Source organism: Equus quagga, chromosome 3 (genome assembly GCF_021613505.1).
Source record: "Equus quagga isolate Etosha38 chromosome 3, UCLA_HA_Equagga_1.0, whole genome shotgun sequence".
NCBI classification, from domain to species: domain Eukaryota; kingdom Metazoa; phylum Chordata; class Mammalia; order Perissodactyla; family Equidae; genus Equus; species Equus quagga.
In genome coordinates, this window is record NC_060269.1 from 54,018,599 (window position 1) to 54,040,729 (window position 22,131).

At 41.6% G+C, this 22,131-nt stretch overlaps 1 protein-coding gene across 4 annotated transcripts in view; it reads left to right on the top strand.

Annotated features, from left to right (window-relative positions):
• The window catches only part of PALLD (palladin, cytoskeletal associated protein), a 383,758-nt gene that overhangs the window by 114,498 nt on the left and 247,129 nt on the right, over positions 1-22,131 (top strand). Inside the window, exon 1 of one of the 4 annotated variants that reach the window (XM_046656561.1) lies at positions 8,074-8,268. The exons of the other annotated variants lie outside the window; for them this stretch is intronic. The gene's annotated coding sequence lies outside the window, so the exon portion shown is untranslated. Of the gene's footprint in view, positions 1-8,073; positions 8,269-22,131 lie in introns of those variants that run through there. 4 annotated transcript variants of the gene reach the window in all.

Genomic DNA, 22,131 nt, shown 5'->3' on the forward strand with positions numbered 1-22,131 from the left:
GGCTTATCCCGTCACCTGTGCCTTGGGGAAGGACCACACTCAAACTGCTGGAAAGAGATGAGGATCTCTTTTATTTTTAAAGTTGACCAGAAAAGCAGATTCCATGACCTCCCTAGGCAAACTCTCCACTGTTTCAACAATGTTAGCATTTTCAGAAGAGAGTTAAATCTACCATCACTACTTATTATTAATTTGAAACTCTGTCAAATTATCAATTTGAACTGCTTCGGGCTCTGGAAAACATCTCTCCCCACATCAAGGCCTTTCTGTAGTGCATCTGAAAGCTGAATTACCTGTCTACTTGTGTAAGAAATAGAGAGGAAATAAAATTTCCCATCTGTTTAATGTGGATACCTGCTCTGCCCAACTTCGTATTATGGGGTGCATCAAAAGAGATCACGTGTCAGTCTGCCCAAGTGGAGTATTATTTGTTTCACCACCAAAATAATCATTCTAAAGCTGATTCTGGAAGCAGTCATTTTAAATTTGCTGTATTATAGAAATAATAGGGACTCCTGAACAAAAATACTGTAAATATAAGCCTAAATGACAGATACAAACATTTTGTTCATGAAATAGCATGTAAGTACTCATGCAAGCCATCTAGGTGCTGAGATCTCACAAAGCCCCAGGAAAACAATTTTTCTCCCTGAAGACGAGGGACTCATCTGGAGAGCAACAGCAGAAAGCTAATCCATTGTTTTGTTACAGCAGATGCAGGAACTGAGCGAGCAAGGATGGAGGCAGTGGACTGCATCACAAAAATGTACGAGACACAGGTAGATCAAGGTGATTCAGAAAGTCTGAGTGAGAAAGAGTAAGACAAGACATACTGGGCAAAGGGAATTGAAAATAAAGTAAGGTTATGACCATACTATTAGATAAGGTAGAATTCAAGCCAAGAAATCAATATCAGAAGAAGGGTTTGAGGTTTGTTTTTTTTTTTTTTGAGGACGATTAGCCCTGAGCTAACATCTGCTGCCAATCTTCCTCTTTTTGCTGAGGAAGACTGGCCCTGAGCTAACATCCATGCCCATCCTCCTCTACTTTACATGTGGGACGCCTGCCACAGCATGGCTTGATGAGCGGTGCCATGTCCGCACCCGGGATCCGAACCAGCAGACCCCAGGCCTCCGAAGCAGAACATGCGAACCTAACCACTGTGCCACCGGGTCGGCCCCTTGACTTTCTAATACTAAAAAATGAAACTCAAAATGAAGCTGTAACAATTATGGATATATATTCACCAAATAACATAGAAGCCACATTATAAAGCAGAAATTACCCAAGATGCAAGGAGAAATACACAGAAATGAAAATTCTCTCAGTCCATGATAAATCAGGTGAAAATATGAGAAGTATAAAGAAGACATAAATAACATAATTAATAATAAGATATATGTTATTCAACTCTGTATGCTGAAAATACAGGTAACATTGTTTTTTGAAGTGACCAAGTAACATACTTGAAAATGGACCATAAATCAGTCCACAAAGAAAAAATCAATTCTAAAAGATAGAAACAGGCAATATTCTTTGATCACAATGCAATAAAGCAAAAAATTATCAAAAATTTCAATTATGAATATCAATGCAAAATTTCTAAATAAAATATTAGTAAATAGCATCTATCAGCATATTAAAAAATATTTATCATGGGGCTGGTCTGGTCGCACATCCGTCAAGTTCTCACACTCTGCTTCTGCAGCCTGGGGTTCGCTGGTTCGGATCCTGTGTACGGACATACGCACTGCTTGTCAAGCCATGCTGTGGCAGGCATCCCACATATAAAGTAGAGGAAGATGGGCACGGATGTTAACTCAGGGCCAATCTTCCTCAGAAAAAAGAGGAGGATTGGTGGCAGATGTTAGCTTAGGGATAATCTTCCTTGAAAAAAAAAATTATCATGACTAAGTGGAGTTTATTATAGGAATGCAAAGATAGTTCATTACTAAGAAATTTATTATATTCCATTGAATTAATAGATGTAAGGAGAAAAATTATACGATCATTTCTAAAGATACTAAAAAAAGCATTTGAACAAAAGCCAATAATCATACTTGATCCCAAAAAAGTCCTCAATAAAATAAGAATTAATATTTCCTAAGCATAATAAAATATATCATTTTCAGTCCCAAGCTCATAGCGTGCCTATTGGGGAAACACTGGAGACATTGCCATTAAAATCAAATATAAGACAAGAATGCCCACTATGACTACTGTTATTTAATATGTTATGTACCTAATAGAAATAGAAAAAAGAAACTAAAAGTATAAAAATTGGAAAGCAGAGAATTAACTTTTATTTTTGGATGATATAGGTAGAAATATAAGAGAATTGAGAAATATCTACAAACAACAAAAGAATTTAGTAAGACAGAATGGTACAAAATGAATACACTGTAATTAGTTGATTTTATCCAGTAAGAAGATATAATGAGCTAAGACCCCATTACAATAGTAATAAAAAGATAAAATACCTAGGAATAAATGTAACAATAAATGTGCAAGATATATAGGAAAAAAACTGTAAAATGTTCCTGAAGGACACAAAATAAGATTTGAACAAATGGAAAGATCTACCTTTTTCTTGGCTAGGAAAACTCTACAACATAAAGATATAGATTCTCTATATGTTAATTTTCTAAATTTAATTCTAATAATAAAAATAGTAATAAAGGTATCTATCATTGTTATTATTTATTTACTCTGACATACACATGGAAAAATAAACAAAAAGGAAAACTAGGAAAATCTGAGAGAGTAGAGCAATGAGAGAATTACACCCATGAGATATTAAAATTAAAAGCCTCAGTAATTAAAACAGTGTGGTGGGGGCACTTGAGCTAAGAGATCAACCAAGGAAAGAGAATAGAATGTCCAGAAATAGACCCAACCACATGTATGAATTGCATACATGATTAAAATGGCATCTCAAAACAGTAGGAAAAAAATTACTATCAGAAAGTGATAGTAGGGCAAAGCACAGGCAAAAGAAGCAAAAACAGACAAGAGGGACTACACCAAACTTGAAAAGCTTTGCACATCAAAGGACACAATCCACAGAGTGAAAAACCAACCTTGGAATAGGACAAAGTATTTGCAAATCATATATCTGATAAAGGGTTAATATCCAGAATACATAAAGAATTCCCACAATTCAAACAACAAAAACTCCTACAACTCCTACAATAAAAAAACCAACCCCATTAAAAAATGGCAAAGAACTTGAACAGACACTTCTCCAAAGATGACATTCAAATGGCCAACAAGCATATGAAAAGATGCTCAACATCATTAGTTATTAGAAAAATGCAAATCAAAACCACAATGAGATATCACCTCATACTCAGCCACTATCAAACAAAAACAAACAAACAAAAAGAAAATAACAAGTGTTTGCAAGCATGTGGCAAACTTGGAACCCATGTGCTCTGTTGATGGGAATGTAAAATAGTGCAGCTGTTATGGAAAACAGTATAGAGGTTCCTCAAAAAAATGAAAAATAGACTTACCATATAATGCAGCAATCCCACTTCTGGGCATATATCCAAAAGAATTGAAAGCAGGATTCAAAGAGATATCTGCTCCCCCATGTTCATAGCCCCGTTATTTACAATAGCCAAGAGGTATAAGCAATCCAAATGACCATCAACAGATGAAGGGATAAAGGAAATGTGGTATACACATACAATGGAATATTATCCAGCCTTAAAAAGGAAGGAAATCCTGTCATATGCTACAACATGGATGAACCTTGAGGATATTATGCTAAGTGAAATAAATCGGTCACAGAAAGACAAACACTGTATGATTCCACTTATATGAGGTATCTAGAGCAGTCAAATTCCTAGAAACACAAAGTAGAATGGTAGTTGCCAGGGAATGGGGGGAGGGGGAAATAGGGAGTTGTTGTTCAGTGGGCATAGAGCTTCAGTTTTGCAAGACGAAAAATTTCTAGAGATCTGTTGCACAACAACGTGAATATGCTTGACACTTCTGAACTATATACTTAAAAGTGGCTGAGATGGTAAATTTTATGTTTTGTGTTTTTTACCACAATTAAAAATTTTTTAAATTATTTTTTTTAAAGTGGTAGTGGGGAAACTGGATCATTAACTGGAACAAAATAAAGCAGGATCCATCCCTTAATACCTTATAAACTGAATCAGGATAAAATATAAATGGACCAAATATTTCAATGTCAAAAAGTAAAATCACAAGTATATGATATTGGAAAGGACTTTCTACATACTTTCTCTGACTACATAAAAATTAGAAACTTTTGCACATCACAGGATACCATAAACCAAGTCAAAAGCCAAATGAGAAGATAATCTGTAGCTTATAACACAAAGAAATAGTCTTCTTAACATATATGGAGTTTCAAGAAATCTATAAAGAAAAAGACTAGGAACTCAACAGAATATGGGCAAAGTATATAAAGAGAGGCCACAACAAAGGAAATGGAATTGAGTCTTAAACATATGAAAAAGTTGCTCAACCTCACTCAAAATCAGAGAAATGCAAGTAAAAACTATCTTGAGACATCATTTTTCACCTATCAGATTGTCAATTACCCAGAAGTTTGATTACGTACTCTATAGGCAAGGCCGTGGGGAAACAGCATTATTCAACATTGTTAGTGGGAGTGTCAACTGGTTTAGCTCTTTGAAGGGCAATTTGGCTGTATCTATCAAAATTATAAATACATAATCCAGTAATCCCCTTGTGGGAATTAATACCAGAGATACACCTGCACAAGTGTAAAGGGTCATATGTGGAAGTTTGTAACATTGTTTAATAGCAAAATATTAGAAACAACTCAAATGTCTATTGGTGGGGTCTTGATTAAATAAATTGTGGCCCATTTATCCCAGGGAATGCTGTGCAACATTGAACATGAACATGTTTTATGCTCTGATATGTATATGTATCACGTCTCTCCTCTTTTCAAGACCCTCCCATGGCTGCCCATTGCTCTTAGAGTAAAAGCCAAAATCCTTACACTGACTTACAAGATTCGACATGAGCTGGTCCTCTCTTGCCTCTCTGATCTCCTATGACACTCAACCTCACTTTCTCTGCTCCAGCTACACTGGCCTCTCTGCAGTTCCTCATATGTGTTAGTCATTATCCCACTTCAGGGCCTTTGCAATGGCTGTTCTCTCGGCCTGGAACACCATACTCCCCAAATAATCCCAAAGCTTACTCCCTCACCGCCATGAAGTCTTTGCTTACATGTCACTTTCTCAATAAGGCCACCTCTGACTACTCCATTTAAAACTAAAATCTCCTCCCCAACATTCCCGGTCCCCATTATCTTGCTCTATTTTTTCAATTACTCCTATTACAGTCTAACACAAAACATAATTTTCTTATTTATGATGTTTATTGTCTGCTTTATGTGCTTCCCTCCCCAAGGTTTAAATGCTACAGGGCAGAACTTTTTGCCAGTTTGTCCATTTCTGTATCTGTAGCACATAGAACAGTACTTGGCATATAGTAGGTGCTTAATAAGTGTTTGTTTCCAAATTAATGAACCATTGAACATATGATATAGAAAAGATCCTACAGGATATTTAAACGAAGGAGTAAGATAATGGACAGTAATTGTCCTGGATATAGTATTTTTAAGAAATAAAGAAAGAAGAGTTAAGAATTTATATTTGCAGGTTTGTGCGTAAAGAAACCTGGAAGACTACAGAAAACATTGATAAATGGTTACCTGCGAGGATATGTATGGACTGGACATAGGGAAACTGTGGTAGGAAGGAAACTGCAGTGTGTATAGCTTTATTTAAATTATATGAATGTATCACTTATGAAAACATTGACCTATAGCCACACACACAAGCTGACATATGGCTCCCAGACAGAAAGTTCCTAATTCAGTAGTTCTGAGCAGGGCCCAGGGAATCTGCATTTTCAGCAAGTTCCCCTTCCCCCTCTTCTGAGACAGGTGCTCTACAGACCACACACACTGAGAGCATGGTCACCACTCCCTCTCCTGACCCCAGAAACTCTCCGGAACATTCAGCATTGGGTTAGTTCTCAATTGGAACACAAGCCAATAGGCAGAGCATAGAAACGAAAGGTGGGGTTTCCAGAAACATTTGGCACCACTAATAGCTGCAACCCAAAAGGTAGCCTCCTGGGGTATAGGATATGGAAGGACAGCAGAAATTTCATCTATCCCTTCAGTCTCATCCACACACCCACACATGACCACCGAAAGGGGTGCCATCTTTGACTAGGTTATTTACACGTGTTGGATGTTACAACGAAATTTCGGACTTCCAAAATGTTCACAGTTTTAGCAAGGCAGTCGAAGGGGCTGCTCAGGTTGCTGTGCTCATGGTGAACACATACTGAACCTCCCCCACACCCCAATTTGTCCTTCTGCTTTTGCCTGGGCATTTTAATCAAAAACATATTTCTCCTAATGCCCAGAGGAAAGACTATTCTAACACCCCTTCCTGGAGATGAGAAAGGTGGTTAGGACCTGAATTGTTTCTTAGTGAGACGCACCCAACAAGGCCACTCTGCTTTACTGTGATGCCTTTCAGAGGAACAAAAGTATTTGACTCTGTTATTCAGTGACTCTAGTAAAACTCTACAAATGAAGTGTAGAGGAAGAAAACTAAAGGACCTAATGACATACAGGGACTAAACCTACTAATCCCAGAATATTTTCAGTTTGAAAAGTAATCTCATGCTTACTAACTTTACATTGATTCCCAAAGGAGAGAGGAATTTTAATAAGGGAGAAAGAAATTCACTATTTTATGATCCATCACTTCCTCAGCATAATAAAAATAAACTAAGAAGGATACACGCCAAACTCTCAACATTTTATTTTCACTTCAAAAAACATTTTTTGCCCTATCTCTATCCGGACCTCTCAAGATGATTCTCTTTCTGGAACAGACCTTCTGATAGGGTTTCTAATTGACTTCAAGACTCTATCATGCCATTGACGTTTTATACGCTACATTAAAATTCATAGCTTCGTGGGTCCCCTACAAATTTCTTCCTTAAATTTCCAAATGCAATCCTGGGTTTCTGTTTCCCAGATTGACCCATGATAAGCTGTTCTGTGATTCGACGATGAGAAACAATGGAAGTGGTGAAATCATCTTTAAAACTGTTTAAAAATTAGGCCTTGTCTGCCAATCAGTTATAGCTGGGAAGTAACTAGGTCTTTATTAAAGGGTTGGTTTTGTTTCTTCTATTGTTTCTCCATAACATCTGTCTGTGTGGTAACTGAGTCACTATGACATAATGCTGCAGAGGCTGTAGGACACCAGACCCATGCACATATTCCTCTCGCAGTGAGTCGCAATCTTGGGTCTGTTCCCTAGATGTTGGTGGAAAGACTTGATTAATGGCGGGCTTGTTCAACATAAAAAAGAACAAAAACCAGATTTACTTTTGGCATTCCCCTTCCTAAGGGCTTCATGTGTAATGTAGTAATTAATTTTTAGCTTTGCAATAAGGCAGCATCAGAGAAGCAATTTAATTCACGAGAAGTAACGCAGATGGAGAGCGTCACTGAAAGATACCCCCTGCGTGGAAGGGTATATAAGGAAGCTCCAGAGGGAAATGGATTTCTTTTATAATGAATACAAATTCGCTACTAGTTACCACTTGGATTTCCCCCCAAGGTGTCTTGAGAGACAGCATGTTGACTAAACGCACAGAGGTCTTTAGGAAATGCTTCAATCCACACTTGAACGGGCTTTAGAAACCGTGGGTGGAACTTGCTCATTACCTTCTCCATGGGTGACTGCAAGCCCCGGACAAAGTAAGAGCCTTTTCTAAGTGTACTAGGGGCTGGGAGTAAGGGGAGATGGACCGCCCGCCGGCCCCTCTCAGTGTTATTTCTGGAAGTTAGCAGCATTCCTCCCCAGGACACACCCTCTCCCCCTCCCCAGCAGCCCCCTCTCTGACACACACCGCGCACACGCGGCTCCCTGGCGAGACGCAGCGCACTGGCGGCTGCAGCCGGACTGTCGAGACGCAGCCTGCTCGCGGCTGCCTCGCCGCCAGGAGGCTTCCAGGGACCCGAGGACGCGAAGACGTCTTCATTGCAGCCTGCAAGGGGCCGGGCTTTTGGCAGCTCGGCGGCCCGTTCATTTTCTCTGTTGTATCCTGCAAACTAGACTGAACTCGGAGCCCTGAAGTTGCAAGCTAGGAATCGCTGAGATCTGAAGGACCCCCGAGAGGAGCTTCTTTAGGGGCAAGAGGGGTTTTCCTGCTCAACTGGTAAGTGAGAGCATTTATATATGTAGGGCTGCAGGAAAGAACGCTTTGCAGCGTTTCCCGGCAGTAGCATGCAGATACTTCTGTGGAACGTACAGTTCTCGGGGTTTACTTGCAGTGAGCTCAGAAGACGGTCTTCCGCCACGGTTTGCCTAATCCCCACCTCGGACCGCTCTTAGGGGGCGGGGGGGGGGAGGGGGGCGCGGTGGTGAGTCCTGCTCCGCGCGGCTTCTCTGTTGTTAGAGTTGGGCTGGGGGAGGGGAGAGAGGCGTGAGGTTGAATCCCCCTCCCTTTTTTTCCCATTAAAAAGTGATACTTTGAGAGGTGCTTCGCTTTCAGGCGTTTAAATATCTGCAGCGGATGTGCCAGGTTTGTTTGTATTCTTTCTAATTTCTTGGTAATCTGCTCCATGCCTGGTTGAAGTAGAAGGAAACTTTCACGGAGCGAGCAATCTCTGCCAGCCTAACTGCTGCTCGGTTGCTGAATGAACTTTAGCTGGAAACACTTTAACGGAAGGTTTTGGTGATTTTACCCAGGAGAAATCTGGGCGTTTTCACACCTGTTGCTCTTCGTTTGCCCCAAAGTTGTCTGTTTGTTGTCTTGGGTTTCACTTGATGGCATTCCTTTGTCTAACAAAATCGAATGCTATCGTTCTCATTCCCTTGTTCTCCTCGAAGCCCTTTGGACCAGTCCTGTCTTCGTTAGCATTCAGTTGGCTGCGGTTCTCAGGGAACAAGTGGCAGGCAGAATACAATAGGGAAAAATGCATTCCTGATGACTCCTCTACCATGGAAAGACTGAACTGAAAAACTGACAATTCTCCATTAGTTTTAATGGAAAGCATTGCCGTCACTGTTCTATAAATATTCAGTTTTTGTGAATTCTTGATATTAGCTAATCCAGTGGTAACCAGCATGACTTTTAAAGAGATTTCTCCCAAGCTACCAGCGTTACAAGCATAAAGACCCTGACACCTGAGCCCTAGGGATGCTGAAGTCACCTCTCACTTGACAGGCACGTAGGCTGTTGATGAAAGAGAGGGGTGATGTGGTGTGTGACAAGGGCGAGGGAGGAGAAGCGCCTGAGAAGGGGGCTGAAGTTTGTTTTCAACTTTCTGATGATGAGGAAAATCATCAGGATAAATACAGTTTAACATCCTGGTAGGTTAAGTTGAATTCTTGTCCACATGATGATAAAGACTTTCAATAGCTCTTCTCACACTTGCAAGTGGAGCTCAGTGGAATGCTTGTTTATTTCTGTTGCTGATGAATCCATGGGAAATCTCTGCTGAACCCAGCAATTTACAAGTCCTAGCTTATAACTGCCCACATAATGGCAAACAGGTTATTTTCAGTAACCTAAGAGTCTTGCATTTTCTCTGACCATTGTTTTAGAGGTTACATGAAGATAGTTTGAGCATGCATTTGAGCTTTCCCCTCACCCCCAACTGAAACGGAAAGTTATCCTTGGGTGTCTGATGAAAAAGATAATTGCCAGATATGTTACCAGGCTATAAAATAACATGTTTCTGAAAAGATTACAGCTACTAGACATTAGTGTCGCCAGCTACTATATAATCTTTCATTGTTCCTTCAGGAAGGAGACCCACCTTGATCAACACTGTTTTCATTTGTTTGTTTGTTTGTTCTGTGATCCTGCTGGGTCTTTTTTCCTTTTTGCTATTGGAAATCTCCCTTCACTTAGGTGAAATCACAGACTAGAATTAGCAGCAATGATTGCTTTCTAGGGCTAAAATTAGAACAGTCCACAGGACTGTCCAGGCATATCCTTCTTGTCTCATAGAAGATTCTGCAGTCTCCCTTCAAACTCCCACTTTAGCAATTATTGGAAGATGATGCTTACGTACTCTTGAAAATAGCATTTTTATTTGGACAGGTTTTTCCCTTAAGCTTTAATCATACTTTATCAATGCATGTTGAACTTTGGTTCTCTGAGGTGCCTACAGGCACACCTAATACATTTACCATCCCTTCAAAGTCTATACACTTAACTCTTTGAACAGTTCCTTTTAAAAAAATAAACAAAAGTTCCAGTGGCACTTGCAGAATACAAGACTGGGTCCTCTGATGTGATGGCAGATGGCAGTCGCTTGAGCTTTGTTTATGCCCAGGATAAGCTCGGTGTCACTTAAATTAATCATGAATTGAATAATTGATTTCTGACACCTTGGGCTGCTCTTAATCTCCAGCTATGAATTTAAAGATCAGTTACTGTTGAGATCTAATTCACTTGGAAACCCTTTCAAAGCCTGTCAAACGATTTTACAGCTGGTCAAATCTAAGTCACAGTATACATTATGAAATGCAATGACATATACACGTCAGGCTCTCCTGGCTTTCCCATTTCAATGACGGGCTTCAGTGACCTTCCCATTTGTTGGTCAGCTCCAAAGATGGTGGGGCTGATGGATACAATGGGTTTCTGTAAATGTAATTAAACGTGTCTCTGCCAGCTGCCTGTGGTATTCGTGAATGTTTTCATAAGAAAAGCTGTTCTTCGGCTTTATCTGCCCACTGTGGTTTGTGGCATGTTGTGCTATTCTGCAGCCGGTGCAGTTTTTTCCTGAATGATTGAGCTATGATGTCATGTGCTATCTCAGCGCGGAACCCTTTCAGGGCTTTGCTGGGGTCTGTGTGCCTGAGCGAAGGGAGTGGAAGCTCCCTCTGAGCACTCTTGGTAGCGACTCCCCGTCTACTCCAGCACATTCCATTGCCTGGAGACCAAAGCCACCAAATGATTTGCGGTCAGAGTGATTTGGGGCTGGTTAGAGATGATTTAAAAGGAAGGTTATGGGCATATGAAGTGTAGGGTAAAGAAAATATATTTTACTACTTTATTGAGACCACATGGCTCCAACTTGAACTTTTTTTTTTTAACGTGGAAATTGCTGGCTGAACTGGCTCACAGTGTTTTTTTCCTTTTTATTACTTAGAGCAAGAACTATACTTTCTATTTATTGTAGGCTTGACCTCACCATTATTTCTGAAATTTGAAACATTTTTTCTGTTTAAGAAAATGGGGAAGAGTAGGATTTCTCTGTTGTGCTCCTCAAGAGCCAAAGACTATGGTAGGAGAAGAGACTCAACCGTCTCCAATAAGTGAGAGAGGGATATCCCATGTCAAGCGTGGGGAGGCATCAGTTGTGAAAGAGGCAAGTGTCAGTCTAGCCCCTTGTACCAGAGGGCCACAGAGATCAGTATTGGCAGTGTATGCATGTCTCTTGATGAGTGGGAGACATGATTTTGGTCAACCTCCTGAGGACTCATTATACCCTGTGATTAGTAATGAGGCCAAATGAAACATAGCCGATCATGTCCAATGCACTCACAGTGATGATAGGGCTCCTTCCATTAGTGGTCCATGGGAACACAGAACCCTTGGGGCCACACTTCATTTGTGAGACTAAGCTGCCATCTCCTGCCTCTCCTCTGTGGACTACCACAATTTGGCATCGTAAACCACCTATTATCACTGAACATGTTCCTAAATCTCTGTCCAGCATGAACTTCAAGTGTCTTATTATCACTTCCCTTTGTGGCTCACTCTCATCCTATTTCAGTCTTCAAGATACATGCTGTAGCCTAATAGTCCATTACAAGCTATGAAATAGCCATCTCCAACATCCAACTGGTGTAATGAAACTGGTTAGAGAAGCTACAGGGAAAGCTAGCTTGTTGAATGTCCCCAGTCCCTTAGGAGCTATCAATCTGAGGTCTGAAGGCCATAACTATGATGTAATGGAAGGCCGCTTGAGAGATCCCTAACAAGTCTTCGAAGTTGCTGGTCTACAGTCCATCTGAGCCAGTCTGGATTCCCTTGGTTTGAATCTATGTATATCCAAGGGTTTAAAGGAAAGCATGTGGAGATCAAATTAGTGTGGTGGCTTACGAGAAAATCTTATAACTACAGAATTGGAAAAATGTCAAGAAGGCAGTATTGCATGATGGAAATTGAACTGTACTGAAATTGAGGATCCTGGTTTTGCCACATGGTGACCTTGAACAAGCTACTTAATAGTGCAACGTGTTGCTAAAGCGGTTTATTACATTTTATCATGTCCTTCCTAAATATGATCTCAGATGATCCGCAGAGCAACACTAGAAAGCAGGTAGAGTAGGTAGTATTATTTTCATTTTACAAGTATGGAAACTGAAGCTCTAGAGGTTAAGGATTTGCTCAAGGTTATACAGCATGTGGCTGGTTGAGTTTGGCCTCAGATCCAGAACTTCTAGCTTCAAGTCCCATGTTCTTTCCACTGTAGCACACAGCCTCCACAACTCTTAACCTCTGTGGACCTTACTCTCCTTATTTGCAAAAATGAAACATTTGGCCCAGAATATGACAGTCCATTCCAGCTTAAAATTCTATGTCCGATGAATCACTGGCTGGAAGGGACTTTAAGAAATCACTTAGTCATATTCCTTGCTTCCAGCAGGACTCTATCTAAACTGTTTTGAAAAGAAAATCTCAGCACCACCACCCCCCTCATTTTTTACATCCCAGAGCAGGAAAGGGTCCCAGAGAGTGTCTGAGTACATTCTGGGGTGAGAAAGAAAAGAGGAGCTACAACGTCAAACGCTCAGCGGGGAGATCCATTCTCTAGGCTCAGAATCAGTGAGTCTTGCCTCACCAGAAGTGAACGTCCAGTCCTGGGATCCATATCTAAAGTAGGAGAGGCGACTCCCAGGCATGCTTTGCTGGTTGGAAAGGAATTCCGTGGGGAGAGATCAGAGAGACAGTTACTCTGCTAAGAGGGAAAAAGCTAAGTGACTCAGTAACGATGTTCAAGTTTATTAAGGGCTCCTGGGGAGAGTGATGACTATAGGTCAGTGGTAATGGTTCTATTTAAGGACACAAACAGGAGAATCCTCTTCATTCAGTAAGTGTGACAGAAAGAAGGCGGGGCAGACCTAGTTCTGACTTTGCTTGTATTGGCGAGGTTGGCGGCAGAATGGGGATGGGAGGAAAGGCTGCTCTCTGAAGTTGGTGCCCCTGAACCTGTGAGTTGACAGCATCATTCCACTTTCTCTCACAGCAATGTCCTCCGCAAGTTGGAACACCAGATAAGGTCACACAACCTTTCAAGGACAAGGGACTGTCAGTGGACAACTGCCAGCAATCAGACCAAATTATAAGTTCCGTCTCACATTCTTCAGCTCACTTGGTTATAATTTTAAAACCCTAATCCATCTCCTACCTTCTTCCTGTTTCTCTCCCTGGAAATAGATGTTAGGAACAAAGCAATGACTTTGAGGCCAGAAGACTTGAGTAACTACCACAACTCTACAACTTACTAATCGAGCTTGGGCAAGGCATTCCCTACTCTAAGCCTCAATTTCTCATCTTTGAAATGGGGTGGTAATCATACCTACTTTAAAGGTAAATATTCCTGAAGATTAGATGAAGGAACATAGGTGAACATGCTCTGAATAGGGTAGTTTGGATCATTAGTAGTAGTAGTAGTAGTCGTCCAATTTCAGGTCCTTTCTATAAACTATGAGGTCACTGAAGTTTCTTTTTATTCTGCTTTAATTCCATCCTCAGGCCCAAATCAGAATTACAGCAGTTTTTCCGTACTTACTATGTGTCAGGCATATAATCGTGCTTAATCCTCACAAGATTAAGAGCCTGTGGGCTTGCAGACCTTTAGGTCTCTGAGGAGTTGGGGCCTTTCCTACCTGAATACAGATCCAGGCCTCTTGGTTTCAGGTTGCGGTTGATCTCTTGGCAGTCCCTTGAGTGGCCTCATCAGCTGTTGAGTCTAGATCAGGTCCCAGGGCTTTGCTGGGTCCCTCAGCTAAGTCTTCATCAACTTACCCCGATTCACACCCCACAGTCTTCTCTCCTTTTCTTGTGCTTGTCCCTAGGTGCCTTCTTCACCCCTCATGCTTCCCTTCCATTCCAGGCATACCCCTTCACAAGAATATCCTGCATTGTCTTTTCTACCTTTCTCTCAGGGCCAGATAATCCCCCATCAGGACCTTGTAGCTCTCCACAGTTTGCGCCACCCTAACCCATGACATCAGCCCAGCAAGCCCCCGCTCCCGGCCCCAGCACGTTTACTGTTTTTGCTTCATTGGATGGAAAACTTTAACATGTTAAACACAGCCACTATATTACTCTCGAACGTCACAGAATGTGAATTTTTAGAGCTGAGAGAGACCTTGGGGATCATCTGGTCTGTTACCTTTATTTTACAGATGTGGAAACTGAGGCCCAGAGAAGTTAAGTGCCTGTCCCAAATCACAGCTCTGGACCAGAGCTGGGGCTGATTCCAAATCCAGTCAGTATTGTCTTTCCTTCCAATTCTCAAAATGTTTGAAATGCATTTTATTCCATCCACACATCCCAGTCTGCTGTGGCCCCTTGGTCAGTGTTTGTAAAGGAGTCTTTCCCTTACCACAGGAGCCTGTTCAGACTCTTAACATTCATCACAAGAAATTTTTTCTTTTTTTTTTTCTTAACGTACACTCTTTCCACTGAACTTAAGCCTGTTTACTCCTCAACAGAATACAAAGAACAGTTGGTCACACTCAACTCTAATTTATGGACTGGAAGAGTTAAGTCTCCCCTTAGCTTTCTTTCTCTGGGTTAAATAATACCAGATCTTTGTTCTTTTTCTCATCGTTCTTGTTCTCCAACAATTTCATCATCTTTGTTTCTATCTGTTGAACTATGTCCAAATACTCCATGCCTCTCAAACTGTGAAGTCCAGAACTGGACAAAGAAGTCTCATAAAGGTATGATAAAGTGACGATTACGTCACAGTTCCTTCAAACTGGGCTTCAGTGAATGCAGCCAACTTTTACGCTCATGTTTTAAGTGACAGCCGAACCTCACTGGATCACTTTCAGCTTATTATCCTCATTTGGCTGGACGTTGCTTAGCCTGTGTTTGTGATAATAATCATTTCCTCCATGTATCATCCGGAACTTTTCCTATTGAGCTGTTTTTTCCTTTGTTCCTGACTACTTCTCCAACTCATCAACTCATTTGGGACTCTAATCCTATTCTTCCACTTCTTAATTCTCAACCCCAGCTACTGTCCCAAGTAGCTTAGCACATTAAATATCCCTGGAATTCACCCATATAGGAGCAGACCTTTGAGACTTCCGGCCCCTGCAAGCACTTCTCCCTCATGACTCCAGGGTTTGAAAAGCAAGCAGTCCATCTCCCAACACTGGGCCCTCAAACTGACCATCAGACAGAGTTATAAGTGCTGGATAAAGTAAGAGACCACTGGAGAGCCTTCCAGAAGATATATAGCTAAGAGCTATAACTCTGATCAATTCAGAGATAACTAACCAAGCTCAGATCTGCCTTAGGTACAATGGTGGGAGTCTCCAAGATTTCACTTTGACTCAGAAATATGATAATTACAAACATTTGCATTTACAGACCACTTTGATCTCCATTAGCTTAAGAAACCCTTAATGCTAGTGGAGTGGCATTATGGAGTAGAGCCTTGGAATCTGCATTTTAATAAGCACCTCAGAGGATTCTGAGATAAGGTCAGTAGAGCACACTCGAAGAAACCCTCTCTTAAACTATCCTTTCTAGAAGACACGTTAAATGCAGCAGCTCTGCCTTTGCCCTGTGACAAAGCTGGCACGTAAAAATCAGCAACAGACATCTCCTCATCTGGACAGTTGCTTAAAAGGGTTCCCTACTTACCCTGGACCCGTGGCTGTGTCTCTCAGGACCTGCCACCCAGCCCTGGTTCAGTCCTGCTTTTGGCCCCTTCATTTTGCCAAGTTGTTCAACTTCTCCCTTTCAAGTACTTGGCCCTGCCTCCCCACTCAGGTCTTGGATAAACTCTGGCCCCTGATTTTGTCAATCTTTGCAGCTCCAGATCAGAAAGCCTGTCTCCCTGAGGCCTTTCCAGATGCAGCTATATGATGGACCTGAATCATGAGAGGGAATCTGATGGCTCTCCAGGAGGTCCTTATCTGGGGAACCTTCTAATCCTGTGCACCCAAGCTGGGCATCACTTACAGACTTCTCTGAGGGAAAGCTTGACAGCCAACTCCCTCAAGAGACATTGTGGTTCTTGCACTCCTACCGCTCAACAAAGCTCAAGATCCGTTGTTCTTTGAAAACCCAGATACTCCAGGAGACCAATAGATGACTAGAGAATGGGCAGTGCAGTCAACGTTAATTGGGCACCCACAACACTCAGGCACTGTGCTGGCTCCTTTCCAGCAGTTGTGTCTTACTTCCCTTTCATTGATAGAAGCATACCTGGGATGGGTACACATGGTGCCCTCTTTCCAGTCTCAGGGTGCTCAGAGATTATGTCTTCATTGAATTACAAATACTGAGCCCCACTATACATCAGTCGCTTAAGTCTTTCTGGCTCACTAAATCTGTGAGAGGTCCCTGGCTATAGTCTTCTATGCATGTTTTATTGAGGAGGAGGTGCGGTTCTGAAGAAAAAAGTTTCTGGGGTCAAAGCAGACTAATAGGTTGAAAATTTACATGGGACCCAGGCGGACTCTCAGTCTTGGTAGACATATACCATTCACTACCTCTTTTATATTCCCTTTTTCCAGCGCAGACATCTTCTACACAGTAGGCTTCACTCTTCCCACACTTCTTTAGAAATGTATCCAAATTGTGATAGTGGGACAAGGAAAAATAACATACTTTGACAGCAAATAACACAGTGCGAAGAAACTGTTTTTCTCCCACCTTGGTCTCTGCTATCTTGTGACACTCTGAAGAGAAATTTCAAAACATCAGCCTCCTGAGTGATTGCCACATGCATACCTTGCCTTATCTTCAGCAGATGGGAGAGCTCTTTGAGAAGACAGCAAAGTATTTGGGGCTGGAGGGAAAGAGATGTTAGACCTTGTTGGGGCCTAGCCTTACAGCCTTGGAATATTATCCATACCTAAAAGCTGAAGTTTTGCTCAAATAAAGTTACCTTTTATGTTATAACGTGGCAAGTTATGAAATAATACTAATGTTAAATGACTTCTTAAAGGCTTTCAGAGCATTATGGCAAAATTCTATACCCTATCCCTAATTAGGTCAAGTTAAACTAAAAAGGAAAAGCAGTCTGGTTTGCTAACCACAGAGGAGGTATTGCTTTCGGGTGGAATTCATATCCAGATCACACTGTCTGACTTGACGGTAATACACAGGAAACAATTTGGGGCATTTCTTTCTTTTGGTTTTGATATTTAAGCTATGAGGAACTTGCAATCCAGAAACTGGCATTTCTAGTGTTAACAGTTATCACAGTGCACTAGCCAAGATGTCCCTGTTTAAGATCTTGCTGCTGTTTATCATAATGTGAGCCCACAATATACCGTGTCCGATTTCCAATACACATGTGCTAGTTATTACTACCAATATGAGTATCTGCTGAGCCATTAATCAAGGCCCCCAACACGTCCTACCAACGCACTTTGAAACTTTATCTGCTGAAAAAGCAAAATTTCCTTCCACTAATGAACACTTTGAGAAAAGCAGACTGGTTAAGCGTCTGAAGCAGCAGAGTGACAACACAAGTAAATGCCCATTTAGAGAATGCGGCTGATCTCGTGAAAACTGGGAAATATAAGTAGAGCTCTACATTTCAGCTTCTCATGAAGATCTTTACTTTAGTAATAATAATTAGTTTTTACTAAGCTCTGATTGGGAGCCTCTTTACATTTATTTTCTCCTTTAATCTCATAATTCTATGACATGGGTACCTATACTATTGCTGTTTTCCAGATTCGGAACTGAAACTCAGAGAGGCGAAGTAACTTGCCTGAGTTCATGGAGGAAATGACAGAGTCAGGGTTCTAACCTCTGTGTGGCTGACACCAGAGCCCATGCTTTCTGGGGGCCATTCTTCTTTCAAAACCATTGGTGCCTCCAGAGAGGGAAATGGTTAAGTAATTACTCCCATATGCTACAAATGACAGACAGGAGCTCTTCAGATATTGATAGCTTTTAAACATTTGTTGAGCATTGACTTTGTCCCAAGGGTTTAGATAGGCTATATCATTGAATCCTCTCAATGAACAAATAAGGTAGGTTCTGGTATCCCTGTTTTCCTGGTAAATAATGTCCTGTTCTCTCCCATCACCCAGCATTGCCTCTGTGCCCTTAGGGATTCACTTCGTTTCTACTTGACCATGGTATTTGAGGACGACTAAAAGAAGCAGCCAATGGTAGTTGTAGGAAAGAGGACACAGCGATGGAAGTCCAAAAGTGTGGTTCTAATCCTGGACACCATTGCTCATGGTAATTCTCTTCATCTCCTCTGAACTTCTATTTCTTTTTCACATATATAGGATTTCCTTTAACTAAATTAGGAGTGTCATCTGAAGTTTCATGAAAATAGCATCCGCATTCGAAACAGATTTCTTTTCTAATTCTGGCTCTTCCACTAAATTCGTTGTTAGTGCCATCCAGTGGATCTGACTCCTAGTGACTCTATGTGCAGCAGAGCCAAACCCTACCCGGTCTTTTTGCGCCATCCTCCCACCTTCCAGTGCTATATCAGACAGTGCTCTGCTGCTATTCGTAGGGTTTTCATGGCCAATTTTTTTGGAAGTGGATGGCCAGGTCCTCCTTCCTAGTCTGTCTTAGTCTGGAAACTCTGCTGAAGCCTGTCCACCATGAGTGATCGTGCTGGTATTTGAAGTACCAGTGGCCTAGCTTTCAGCATCACAGCAACACACAGCCGCCACAGTATGACAACTGGCAGGTGGTGATGTGGTTCCCTGACTGGGAAATGAACCTGGGCCGCAGTGGTGAGAGTGCCGAATCTTAACCACTAGACCACCAGAGGTGGCTCTTCCACTAAATATCAATATTCAAATTTCTGAACCTCCCTGACCCTCAGTATCCTGTTCTGTAAAATGGAGGCAATGGTACCTGCCTTTAAGTTTTGCTGTAGAGATTAAATGAGATGCTCCCTATGGTATGTATGCACAGCATCTGATGTGTATTGTTAGTAGGGCCCTTTAAATGTTAACTGCATCCCTCTCCTCAACGCCCTACCTGGTACTCTGTGTTCGTAAGTTGTGCTTAATATCCAGATGTGATAAGGAATTTGTGTACTGAATTGTGCCATCCATGGTGCTGCTTATAGGGGAGCAGTACTGAGTAGCGGTTGAGAGTTTGATTCCTTGAAGCAGACAGATGGGGTGGAAATCCCTGCTTAGTCCTTTTCTGTGTGACCGTGGCAAGTTACTTCGCCTCTCTAGGCCTCAGTTTCCTCTTCTCTAAAATGGGTCTAACAATAGTGCCTCTCATGGAGTTTTTGGGAGAGCTGAATTAATTAATATATGACAAGCACTTTAGAAGATACCTGACACAGAGTGAGCACTCATTAAATATTAGCTGCCATTATTACTATTACTGCCTATTATCTTGGTGGCCTCGTGTAAGCTTTTTAAAATAATTGGTTATGGTTAGCTGTGCGGAGTGAGGCCATGAAACTGGTTTTCTCAGTGCAAATGGGGCTGCTCACAGGGGGCTCGTGAGAGGCTGAGTGCTGACCTTGGCCCCATTAGCACTGTTCTCTAACCAGCACAGGCACGGGGCCGTAATGAGGATTATTGAAGTAACATATGGAAAACTCCTACAGTTAGCTCTTGGGAGAGGAAAAAGGCACTAAATAAATACAAGGAATTATTAAAAAGTAGGAGACGACCTCACAGGGATGCTGGGCCTTGTATGTTATTTGCTATTCTAAGAAGAACCTGGGGCAGGCAGCCAACTTCATCACCAGGTGACAAAGTGGTCTCCTGGCTGCTGTTCAAGGGACGGCAGCATGTAGCTTCACCTGAGCAGATCCCAGGCCATCCAGAACCTCTTCCTGACTACAGGCAGCCCAACTTTCCCACACAGACCTCAGAAGAAGAAGGGCCAAGGTCCCATGCTGGATGTTGTGCCTGCCCTGTCCTCCTCCTGTATCACATTCCCAGGGGGCTCCCTTGCCAAGAGCTGGGAGGTGGTATTCTAAGTGAGAACCCACCAAGCAGAATACTGGTGGTGAATTCCCTTTGGTACAGTGCAGATGACTTTGGAGTCAACAGCCGTCTGCTTCAACAGCAGGACTCCAGTCTCACTCTGGGCCCAGCCCAGGGCTTTGTTGCCAAGCTTTGACAAGTGTGGAGAGCACATGGCTCTGTAATTTTGGAGATAGCAGTCCATCAGTCCCTATTTACAACTTTACCACCCACCCCTGAAACATTCTTCTCTCCAGAACCAATCCTAACACCAACATGAAATATACTTAAAGTGGTCTCCAGGTATCACTTGTGAAATGGTGTATATGAGGCTTCCAAGAATGAATCAAGATCTGGCCCACCGCCACTATGTAGTTTAAGGCCTCTCGTTTCCCCTTGATATCAGTGGCATAAGATTCATTTCCATGGCTCCAAGCAATGACTGTAGAAACAGCCTATTTCTCTTTGCTACAAAATAAATAGTATCTTAGCCATGATGTCTTATGTTATAAAGTCTCAGAAGATCAGGATAATAGCTATGTAAGTCTCATCATTCAAGAATATAGCACTCCGTGACATGTAAACTTTATTTATACTTTTCTTGTAACAATGCAATCTAAAAGTACAGATAACTTCTCCACATAATGGTATAAATATGCTAGGATCTCAACCCTCAAAACTATTAAAAAATTTAAGATATTTATGTTAATGGCACATAAAAATATGCATAAAATATTATGAAAACATAGCCTGCCCTCTCAATTTGCATGGCAAAAATAGTTTGGGGAAGAAAAAAGAAAATTGAAAAATCACCACTCAGAAGAAAAAATAGTATTACTTCTATCTGGCTTGCCTTCCCTTCTTCAACCAGCTTCAACAGTGCTGCGCTAATCATCAGATAGGAAGAGAATTGAACATTTCAGGAGCTTTTTAAACCTAGAAGTCTTGAAAGTGTAAACATTAGAATTAAAATGTTTTCTCTGACATTTAGAATTTTAAAAGGATCTGGTTAGCTTAGTTAAGTTCTTCAGAAAGCTTTGGCTGACTGTACTGACTGCAATACAAAATAGATAAAAAATTGTCTGGCTCACTTATTACAATGGAATATATTTTTCTTGTTCATGTCTTTTTCTTCAGAGTTCAGGATTATTAAAATATTTACAGAAAAAGATGTTTCTAAGGCTGCTAGAAAGACAGATCGTAACAGTAGATCCTGATAACAACAAGCCAGGGTGTGACAGCACCTCTTCAAGAAGGGGTGGGGGTGGGGGAGCATGTGCCATCAAAAGTCCTTGCGAAAAAAGCTCTGGCAGGTTTTCAGAGCCCCCTCCATGTAATCACTCTATTACAGCGCACCCCTCACTTTAAAGACCTCCCATGCATTTAACACTTATTTTAAAAAAAGAATTGCACATTTTCCTTATTTATTCAGATTGTATACTTAGAACAAGGCTCATCGTTTCTCCTTTTTTCCCTTCCCCCTTGCAGTGCTCTGAGGTCATTCTCTGGGGTTCTTGACAGATTCTGAAGGTGACTCGACATGAACTCTCTCCGGTGTTCTGGTTTGTCTGCTTCTCATAAAGAGCTAATGTGCTCCAGAGTCCCAGGGGCAGCTCTTACCCAACAATCCCATAAGCTGCTTTCCTTCTGCTCTCCGATTCACCAGGGCCCTCCCCACGTTTCAGACAAAGGAGAGTGCTGCGCAGGCTGCCGTGGCTGCTGGAGAAATGCTCACGATGTAATCATAGCAGCTTCAACTTTGAAGTCTGTCCATATTCATTAGGAACAGCTATTTTACAGCTTTAGAGAGAAAAATTAAAAATCTATAAGAGAGGGAGAAAATGGGCCATTTCACTGTAGAAACAGACTTGAATTCTAGATTAAGTCAAAA